Here is a 10,708-nt window from a genome sequence, read left to right as displayed (position 1 = left end):
CAGTCCAACGTTCTGTGTCACACATAAGAACATAAGAGAAGCCATGTTGGATCAGGCCAATGGCCCATCCAGTCCAACGTTCTGTGTCACACATAAGAACATAAGAGAAGCCATGTTGGATCAGGCCAATGGCCCATCCAGTCCAACGTTCTGTGTCACACATAAGAACATAAGAGAAGCCATGTTGGATCAGGCCAATGGCCCCTCCAGTCCAACGTTCTGTGTCACACATAAGAACATAAGAGAAGCCATGTTGGATCAGGCCAATGGCCCATCCAGTCCAACATTCTGTGTCACACATAAGAACATAAGAGAAGCCATGTTGGATCAGGCCAATGGCCCATCCAGTCCAATACTATGTGTCACACAGTGGCCAAAAAAATTATACACACACACACACACACATATATATATACACACTATGGCTAATAGCCACTGATGGACCTCTGCTCCATATTTTTATCTAACCCCCTCTTGAAGCTGGCTATGCTTGTAGCCGCCACCACCTCTTGTGGCAGTGAATTCCACATGTTAATCACCCTTTGGGTGAAGAAGTACTTCCTTTTATCCGTTTTAACCGTTTTATATAGCGGGGGGTGGGTGGTGGGGGGGGGTGGCCAAACTTGCTTAACTTAAGAGCCACACAGAATAAATGTCAGATGTCTGTGAGCTGCAAAACATGAGCATTAGATGTCTGAGAGCCACAAGACATGATCATCAGATGTTTGAGAGCCGCAAGACAGGGAAGGAGGAAAGCAAATAGGAAGAGAGAGGTGGAAAGAAAGCAACTTTAACTTTAAATGCATTCTCCAAGCTACCAGCTAGCTTGGCTTGGAGAAGTGATTTAAAGAGACAAATGCCTTCTCTAAGTCAGCCAACAGGGCAGTGGGGGCTTCAAGAGCCACACAATATGTGTGGAAAAGCCACAGTTTGGCCACCCGTGGTATATAAGTTAAAAACAGGAAAGGAAAGGTCCCCTGTGCAAGCAGTCGTTTCCGACTCTGGGGTGACGTTTTCACGGCAGACTTTTTACGGGTTGGTTTGCCGTTGCCTTCCCCAGTCTTCTATACTTTCCCCCCAGCAAGCTGGGGACTCATTTGACCGACCTCAAAAGGATGGAAAGCTGAGTCAACCTCGAGTTGGCTGCCTGAAAACCCAGCTTCCATCGGGGATCAAACTCAGGTCGTGAGCAGAGCTTAGGACTGCAGTACTGCAGCTTTAACCCTGTGCCACGGGGCTCTTCTTAAAAACAGACAACGTATTAATTAGAACATGAGAAGGCATGATGGATCAGGCCAATGGCCCATCCAGTCCAGCACTCTGACCAATTTCCCGTTAGCCTTACGCTGCTGTCAGGCTCCTCTTCTCTGCAGGGGTTCCACTGAATTTCACAGTATCTGCCCCAGGGCTGCAATTAGCTTCGCCTTTTTTGCACAGCAAACAGAAACTGGTTTTTAGAGGTTTTTGTTTGCCGTGCAAAAAAAGGCGAAGCTACTTGCAGCCCTGGGGCAGAGAGTGAGAGATCCAATGAACCCTCACAGAGAAGAGGAGCGTGACAGAAGCGTAAGGCTAGCGGGAAATCGGTCTCTGTGTCACACAGTGGCCAAAACAACAACAACAACCCAGATGCCATCAAGAGGTCCATCAGTGGGGCCAGGACACCTGAAGCCCTCCCACTGTTGCTCCCCCGCAAGCACCAAGTAGACAGACCATCACTTGCCCCAGACAGAGAGTTCCATCTAGACTTTGAGGCTAATAGGCTCTGAAGGACCTCTGCTCCAGGTGATGATCCAGTCCCCTCTTGAAGCTGTCCACGCTTGAAAATACCACCACCTGTGACAGTGAATTCCATGTATTCATCACCCTTTGGGTGAAGAAGTACTTCCTTTTAACATTCCTTAATTTTGAAACCATAGGTTTTTCTATATTCTGGACTGTGAGGATGTCATGTTGGGGAGGGAAGGTGAACTTACAAAGTATCTGAGGGAAGGGAGAGTAGGAGAGGAAGGTGCCAGTTCCTCTGGAGGGCCAATCACAGGGAATAGAGGCCGATGCCTTCCTAAGAACATCAGAAGAGCCCTGCTGGATCAGGCCAGTGGTCCATCTAGTCCTGCATCCTGCCTCACACAGTTGCCAACCAGTTCCTCTGGAGGGCCAATCACAGGGCAGAGAGGCCGAGGCCTTCATAAGAACATCAGAAGAGCCCTGCTGGTTCAGACCAGTGGTCCACCTAGTCCAGCATCCTGTCTCACACAGTGGCCATCCAATTCCTCTGGAGAGCCAACAACAGAGCTTAGAGGCCGAGGCCTTCATTGGAACATCAAAAGAGCCCTGCTGGATCAGCCCAGTGGTCCACCTAGTCCAGCATCCTGTCTCACGCAGTGGCCAACCAGTTCCTCTGCAGGACCTACAACAGGGCACAGAGGCTGAGGCCTTCATTAGAACATCAGAAGAGCCCTGCTGGATCAGACCAGTGAGGGTCCATCTAGTCCAGCATCCTGTCTCACACAGTGGCCACCCAGTTCCTCTGGAGGGCCAAGAACAGCGCATAGAGGCTGAGGCCTTCATAAGAACATCAGAAGAGTCCTGCTGGATCAGACCAGTGGTCCATCTAGTCCAGCCTCCTGTCTCACACAGTGGCCAACCAGTTACTCTGGAGGGCCAAGAACAGCGCATAGAGGCTGAGGCCTTCATAAGAACATCAGAAGAGTCCTGCTGGATCAGACCAGTGGTCCATCTAGTCCAGCCTCCTGTCTCACACAGTGGCCTCAACCATTTCCTCTGGAGAGCCAACAACAGGGCACAGAGGCTGAGGCTTTCATAAGAACATCAGAAGAGTCCTGCTGGATCAGACCAGTGGTCCATCTAGTCCAGCATCCTGCCTCACACAGTGGCCAACCAGTTACTCTGGAGAGCCAACAACATGGTGTTGGGGAATTGCTTTTTATATTCTCTTATAATTACACAGACACTTTCCCTTACCACTGTTTCTCAAAACGAAACTTTATCCCAGCGTCTAATACATGAGACACAAAGTCACTGTTCTGCATACACAACTGCTAAGACTTTATTTTTCAGTGATCTCTAAAGACAGCGTATGAGGCTACTTGCCCAACGCAGGGCATGGAGGCTGAGGCCTTCCTAAGAACATCAGAAGCGCCCTGCTGGATCAGACCAGTGGTCCATCCAGTCCAGCATCCTGTCTCACGCAGTGGCCAACCAGTTCCTTTGCAGGGCCAACAGCAGGGCAGAGAGGCTGAGGCCTTCATTAGAACATCAGAAGAGCCCTGCTGGATCAGACCAGTGAGGGTCCATCTAGTCCAGCATCCTGCCTCACGCAGTGGCCAACCAGTTCCTCTGGAGGGCCAACAACAGGGCATAGAGGCTGAGGCCTCCCCCTGATGTTGCCTCCTAGCAGTGCTCCCTCTAAGCTGAGTTAGTGTAAGCTAGCTCACAGTTTTTTAGCCTCCAGCTCACACATTTTTGTCCTAGTTCAGAAAGGATTGGCCCAGGGCAAACTAATTTATGCAGTAGTTCACAATTTTAATGCCAATAGCTCACAGAGAAGAATTACTGCTCACAAAACTCCACAGCTTAGAGGGAGCATTGCCTCCCAGCTCTGGGTTTCAGAAGATTAGTGCTCCTGAACATGAAGGTTCCTTTCATCTGGTAGCCACTAATAAACCTCTTCTCCATGAATCTGTCTAATCCTCTTTTAATGCTGTTTATGCCTGTGGCCACCACTACATCCTCGGGCAACAAATCCCACATTGTGTAAAGTAAATATTTCTTTATTTGTGGACTCGTGGACATTCAATGAAATTGCTGAGCAGTCGGGTTAGAACGGATCAAAGGAAGTCCTTCTTCACCCAAAGAGTGATTAACACGTGGAATTCACTGCCACAGGAAGTGGTGGCAGCTGCAAGCATAGCCAGCTTCAAGAGGGGACTGGATCAACATATGGAGCAGAGGTCCCTCAGGGGCTATTAGCCACAAAGTACAGATGGAACTCTCTGTCTGGGGCAAGTGATGTTCTGTATTCTTAGTGCTTGGGGGGAGCCACAGTGGGAGGGCTTCTGATGTCCTGGCTCCAATGATGGACCTCTTGATGGCACCTGGTTTTTTTTGGCCGCTGTGTGACTGGATGGGCCATAGGCCTGATCCAACATGAAGAAGATAAAAAGATGATACTGGATTTATATCCCACCCTATACTCTGAATCTAAGAGTGATCACAATCTCCTCTACCTTCCCCTTCCCACCACCACAACAGACACCCTGTGAGGTAGGTGGGGCTGAGAGAGCTTTTTACAGCAGCTGCCCTTTCAAGGACAATTCCTACGAGAGCTATGGCTGACTCAAGGCCATTCCAGCAGCTATAAGTGGAGGAGTGGGGAATCAAACCCGATTCTCCCAGATAATAATCCACTCACTTAACCACTACACCAAACTGGCTCTCTCTTATGTTCTTACGTTCTTTTGTCTGTCCTGAACCTACTGCCCATGGGCTTCATTGGACGCCCTTGAGTTCTAGAATTCTGGAGAGGGAGAAAAAAGTTCTCGTTGCCAACTCTCTACGCCCCATGCATAATTTCATAAACCTCTAGCCTGCCCTCCCTCCCTTAATCATCTCTTTCCTAAACTGAAAGGCCCCAGACCAGGGGTGGCCAAAGTGCGGCTCAGAAGCCACATGTGGCTCTTTCACACATAATGTGTGGCTCTTGAAGCCCCCACCGCCCCGTCGGCCAGCTTGGAGAAGGCATTTCTCTCTTCAAATGACTTCTCCAAGCCAAGCCAGCCAGCAGCTTGGAGAATGTACTTAAGTTTGAAGTTGCTTTCTTTCTACCTCTTCCTCCCCCTCCCTCCCCATCTATTTTCCTTCCTTCCTTCCTTCCTTCCTTCCTTCCTTCCTTCCTTCCTTCCTTCCTTCCTTCCTTCCTTCCTTCCTTCCTTCCTTCCTTCCTTCCTTCCTTCCTCTCTCATTCATCTATCTATCCTTCCTTTTTCCTTTTATTCATCTCTCTTCCTTCCCTCGCTGTCGTGTGGCTCTCAAATATCTGATGTTCATGTCTTGCGGCTCTCAAACATCTGATGCTCATTCGTTGTGGCTCTTACATTAAGCAAGTTTGGCCACCCCTGCCCCAGACTCTGCAGTCTTTCCTAAAATTAGGTGATTTCTTGGGAAGGGGGGAAAGCAAAGAAGTTCTTGTTCTCGCTAAAGCCGTCTGAGATGATGATGCGGTCAGACAGCTGTCACTGGGACGGTTAAAGGAGGAAGATGCCCCGCAGAAATGTTTAACGGGTGATGTCATCCTTCCAATGCCTGCAATCCCACCGTAAAAATTCATTGGGGCCGCGACAGCATTTTATGTGCGTTTGCAAGGCATTTTACCGCCCCAGCGGAACACTGCCCACATCTGAGGAACTCGATTTTGCAAGTGATGTCCAGGTTTTAACCACAAGCGAGGTGAGGGGGATAAATCAAAAATATTCCACAAGTCTGGCTGTCCTGCATGCTCCAGTGGAGGAAGCCAGCACCCCAAAAAGGTGCATCCCTCAACTACTCATGCATAGGCAGGATTTTCAGTAAGCATAATTTATGCATAAGTCTAGGTAGAAGACCACAGATTTATACCCTGTCCTCTCTGAATCAGAGTCGGAGCGGCTTACAATCTCCTTTCTTTTCTTCCCCCACAACAGACACCGCACATAAATGCCTTTCCTCCATTCGAAATAATGAGGGATAGGGGCACCTTCTTTTAGGGCTCATAAAATTGGACTCCCTGGTCCAATCCTTTTTAAACTTGGAGGGTGTTTTGAGAAGATGCACCAGATGCTATGCTCAAAATTTGGTGCTTCTAATGAAAAAAACCAGCTCCCAGATAACCACAGATCAATTCTCCATTATACCCTGTGGGAATCGATCTCCGTAGGGTATAATGAGTGCCCACCAGACGTTTCTCCCCTCCCCACCGCCTTTCGGATGACTTCCAGCTGACAGGGATTTTCCTGTACGGCTCTGCGTTGTGATGCCTATCTTTTATAAATAAAAACGTCAGCCCAGATCACACATCTCACAGCGAACAATAGCTAAGGGCTGTCACAGCGGCTCCTTCACCTGCCACGTGAACCTCAGAATCGCAGCTCGAGTTACACCCCAGCAAGTCACATGCTGGGTCAGAGCACCAAGGTCTCGGATTGATTCCCATGTGACAAAGCAGTATTAGAAGGAGAAGATATTGGATTTATATCCCGTCCTATACTCTGAATCTCAGCGTCTCAGAGCAGCTTACAATCTCCTATATGTTCTCCCCCCACAACAGACACCCTGTGAGGTGGGTGGGGCTGAAGAGGGCTCTCACAGCAGCTGCCCTTCCAAGGACAGAGTGTCAGAGCGGCCTACAATCTCCTTTCCCTTCCTCCCCCACAACAGACAACCTGTCAGGTGGATGGGTCTGGAGAGGGCTCTCCCAGCAGCTGCCCTTCCAAGGACAGAGTCTCAGAGCGGCCTACAATCTCCTTTCCCTTCCTCCCCCACAACAGACACCCTGTGAGGTGGGTGGGGCTGAGAGGGCTCTCACAGCAGCTGCCCTTCCAAGGACAGAGTCTCAAAGCGGCCTGCAATCTCCTTTCCCTTCCTCCCCCACAACAGACACCCTGTGGGGTGGGTGGGGCTGGAGAGGGCTCTTACAGCAGCTGCCCTTTCAAGGACAACTCCTGCCAGAGCTATGGCTGAGCCAAGGCCCTTCCAGCAGCTGCAAGTGGAGAATTAAACCCGGTTCTCCCAGAGAAGAGTCCGTGCACTTAACTACTACACCAAACTGGCTCTATTATACTCTATTAGGAGTATAGTTGCCCGGCCTCTGAAACACATTTATACATATTTATTTTTAACGGAGTCAATGTTCCCTTCGTCAGATAAGGGAGCTCTGACCCGTGAAAGCAAATACCCCAAAAATCTAATTGGTCTCTGTGGTGCCACTCTAATCTTGTGCTTCTACTGCAGGCTAACCTCTGGGGAAAACCCCAGCGATAATGATAAATCACAAGACAGTAAAATATATGTGAATTCAGGGAGCAGTGAAGGTGCTACGCCTAATTACTATCACCGCTCTTAAAATAAAACGAGACTGGCAGCTCTTGATAAAGCGTTACTAGAATCTTCCGATGCCTTTATTTACGGCAACAGACCGACACAGTGCCCCCGCTGGAATCTGCGCTTCAGGTAAGTGTTAAGAAAAGAGTGAGGCGATGGTTTCAGAGCACAAACCTGTCGGATGCCTGCCTCCAGGTGGGATCTGGGGATTCCTCAGAATTTCTCTCTCTCTCTCTCTCGGCTTGGCTTCGCGAACGAAGATTTAAGAAGGGTGCAATAGTCCACGTCTGCTGCAGGCTCGCTGGTGGCTGACAAGACCAATGTGGGACAGGCAGGTCCGGCCACAGCGGCTGCAGGTCCGGCGGATGGGCAGGCTGGGTCCTCAGAATTACTACTGATCTAATGCTACAGAAATCAGTTCCCCTGGAGAAAATGGGTGCTTTGAAGAGTGGAAGAAGAAGAAGATGATATCCCGCCCTATACTCTGAATTTCAGAGTCTCAGAGCAACTCACAATCTCCTTTATCTTCCTCCCCAACAACAGACACCCTATGAGGTGGGTGGGGCTGAGAGAGCTTTCACAGAAGCTGCCCTTTCAAGGACAACTCTGGGAGAGCTATGGTTGATCCAAGGCCATTCCAGCAGCTGCAGGTGGAGGAGTGGGGAATCAAACCTGGTTCTCCCAGAAAAGAGCCTGCACACTTAACCACTACACCAGGGGGTGGCCAATGGTAGCTCTCCAGATGTTTTTTGCCTACAACTCCCATCAGCCCCAGTCAGCATGGCCAATGGCTGGGGCTGATGGGAGCTAAGGCAAAAAACATCTGGAGAGCTACTGTTGGCCACCCCTGCACTACACCAAATGGAAGGAAGGAAAGGAAATATATTGGAGCAGTCACAATCTCCTTTACCTTCCCCACCCCCCAAACTCACAACAGACACCCTGTGAGGTGGATGGGGCTGATAGAGCTCTAACAGAAGCTGCCCTTTCAAGGACAACCTCTGCCAGAGCTATGGCTGACCCAAGGCCATTCTAGCAGCTGCAAGCGGAGGAATGGGGAGTCAAACCTGGTTCTCCCAGACAAGAGTCTGCGCACTTAACCACTACAGCAAACTGGCTCTCACCCCACCTTGAAACAAAGAACTTCACAGAAGTGTGGCTGTGCTTTCTGCGCGCAGTGTGTAAGAAAGGGATTTGTGAGGGTATGGCTCACTTAAAGGTTCCTGCAGTTAGCTGCCCCGAAGCCCCGTTTTATGATGATGATACTGGATTTATATCCCGCCCTCCACTCCAAATCTCAGAGCGGCTCGCAATCTCCTTTCCCTTCCTCCCCCACAACAAACACCCTGTGAGGTGGGTGGGACTGAGAGAGCTCTCCCAGAAGCTGCCTTTTCAAGGACAACTCCTGCAAGTGCTATGGCTGACCCAAGGCCATCCCAGCAGCTGCAAGTGGAGGAGTGGGGAATCAAACCCGGTTCTCCCAGATAAGAGTCTGCGCACTTAACCACCACACCAAACTGGCTCTCTACCAGTGGACAAAGGCAATCTTGAACATCTATTGGCTCTCTACCAGTGGACAAAGGTAATCTTGAACATCTATTGGCTCTCTACCAGTGGACAAAGGCAATCCTGAACATCTATTGCCTCTCTACCAGTGGACAAAGGCAAAATTGAACATCTATTGGCTCTCTACCAGTGGAAAAGGCAATCTTGAACATCTATTGGCTCTCTACCAGTGGACAAAGGCAATCTTGAACATCTATTGGCTCTCTACCAGTGGACAAAGGCAAAATTGAACATCTATTGGCTCTCTACCAGTGGACAAAGGCAATCCTGAACATCTATTGGCTCTCTACCAGTGGACAAAGGCAATCTTGAACATCTACTGGCTCTCTACCAGTTGACAAAGGCAATCTTGAACATCTACTGGCTCTCTACCAGTTGACAAAGGCAATCTTGAACATTTACTGGCTCTCTACCAGTGGACAAAGGCAATCTTGAACATCTACTGGCTCTCTACCAGTTGACAAAGGCAATCTTGAACATCTATTGGCTCTCTACCAGTGGACAAAGGCAATCTTGAACATCTACTGGCTCTCTTTAGGGGGAAGTGTTTGTGAGTTTCCTGCATTGTGCAGGGGGTTGGACTAGATGGCCCTAGAGGTCCCTTCCAACTCTATGATTCTCTGATTCTAGACAGGGCCGGCTCACCTACTAGGCAAACGCCTAGTTTACCTGTTTGCCTGCCTCTCCCCCGCTGCCGCCCCCTCCCTTCCCTTGCACTCCGCCCACTCCCCCCACTGGCGCAATCAGAGCGCGGCACACCAAGGCTCAGCCCTACTGGCTTCAATGCGGTTGGCATCCATTCCGTCTTTGCAAAGTGCGCTGGAGGCTTTGCTCCCCCTCCCTTCTGGCTCTGGAAAGGAGGGGGGGAGAAGCCTCCTCCAGCATGCTCTTCAAAGACAGATCAGTTGCTGACTGCGTCGAAGGCGTTAGGGCTGAGCCTCGGCGTGGTGCGCTCTGATGGGGGGGGCGGACGGTGATGGAGTGTGGTGCTGCGTTGCAGTGCTGTGGAGGGAGGGAGGAAGGGAGGGAGGCGGCAGTGGGGCAGCGAGGAGCGGGGAGCCTGCCTGGGGCACTATGCACCCTAGGGCTGGCACTGTTGGTAGAGCCTCAGTTATGAGGCATGCTGGTGAAGATAAACTGCAGCTTTCTTGTAAATATTATATATTAATACGCAGGGCTCTTTTTCTAGCAGGAGCTCCGCTGCATATTAGGCCACGCCCCCCTGATGTAGCCAATCCTCCTGGAGCTTCCAGTAGGCCCTATACAAAGAGCCCTGTAAGGAATTCTAGCAGGACCTCCTTTGCATATTAGGCCCCATCCCCCTGATGTAGCCAATCCTCCTGGAGCTTCCAGTAGGCCCTGTACAAAGAACCCTGTAAGGAATTCAAGCAAGACCTCCTTTGCATATTAGGCCACACCCTCCTGATGCAGCCAATCCTCCTGGAGCTTCCAGTAGGCCCTATACAAAGAGCCCTGTAAGGAATTCTAGCAGGACCTCCTTTGCATATTAGGCCACACACCCCTGATGTAGCCAATCCTCCTGAAGCTTCCAGTAGGCCCTGTACTGAGAGCCCTCTACGCTCTTGGAGGATTGGCTACACCAGGGGGGGCGTGGCCAAATATGCAGAGGAGCTCCTGCTAGAATTCCACCCCTGGGCCACCCACTCCTGATGTAGCCAATCCTCCTGGAGCTTCCAGTAGGCCCTGTACTTAGAGCCCTCTACGCTCTTGGAGGCTACACCGGGGGGGCGTGGCCTATTATGCAGAGGAACTGCATCCAGTGGCCCCAGACCCCCCACCCAGAAGGCACGGTGCAGCTCTGCAGGTTAATGATTCCTGCCCTCCTTCTTGTCCACAGGCCTGCGGACTACTAAACTTGCAAGGAAAACCCGGCATAACCCCCGTAAAAATTCCAGCCGTCCCTGGGGGGGGAGGGGAGGCTCACTCCTGTTGGCGCAACCAAGTAACACTCGCCCAAGGGCCTATAAATCGGTGCTCTTAAGACAAGCCCCGTCTGTTGTCTTTGATCAAGGGGCTCTTGTTGAAG

Source organism: Heteronotia binoei, chromosome 21 (assembly GCF_032191835.1).
Source record: "Heteronotia binoei isolate CCM8104 ecotype False Entrance Well chromosome 21, APGP_CSIRO_Hbin_v1, whole genome shotgun sequence".
Lineage (NCBI taxonomy): Eukaryota > Metazoa > Chordata > Lepidosauria > Squamata > Gekkonidae > Heteronotia > Heteronotia binoei.
Note: the sequence above shows the minus strand (reverse complement) of the source record.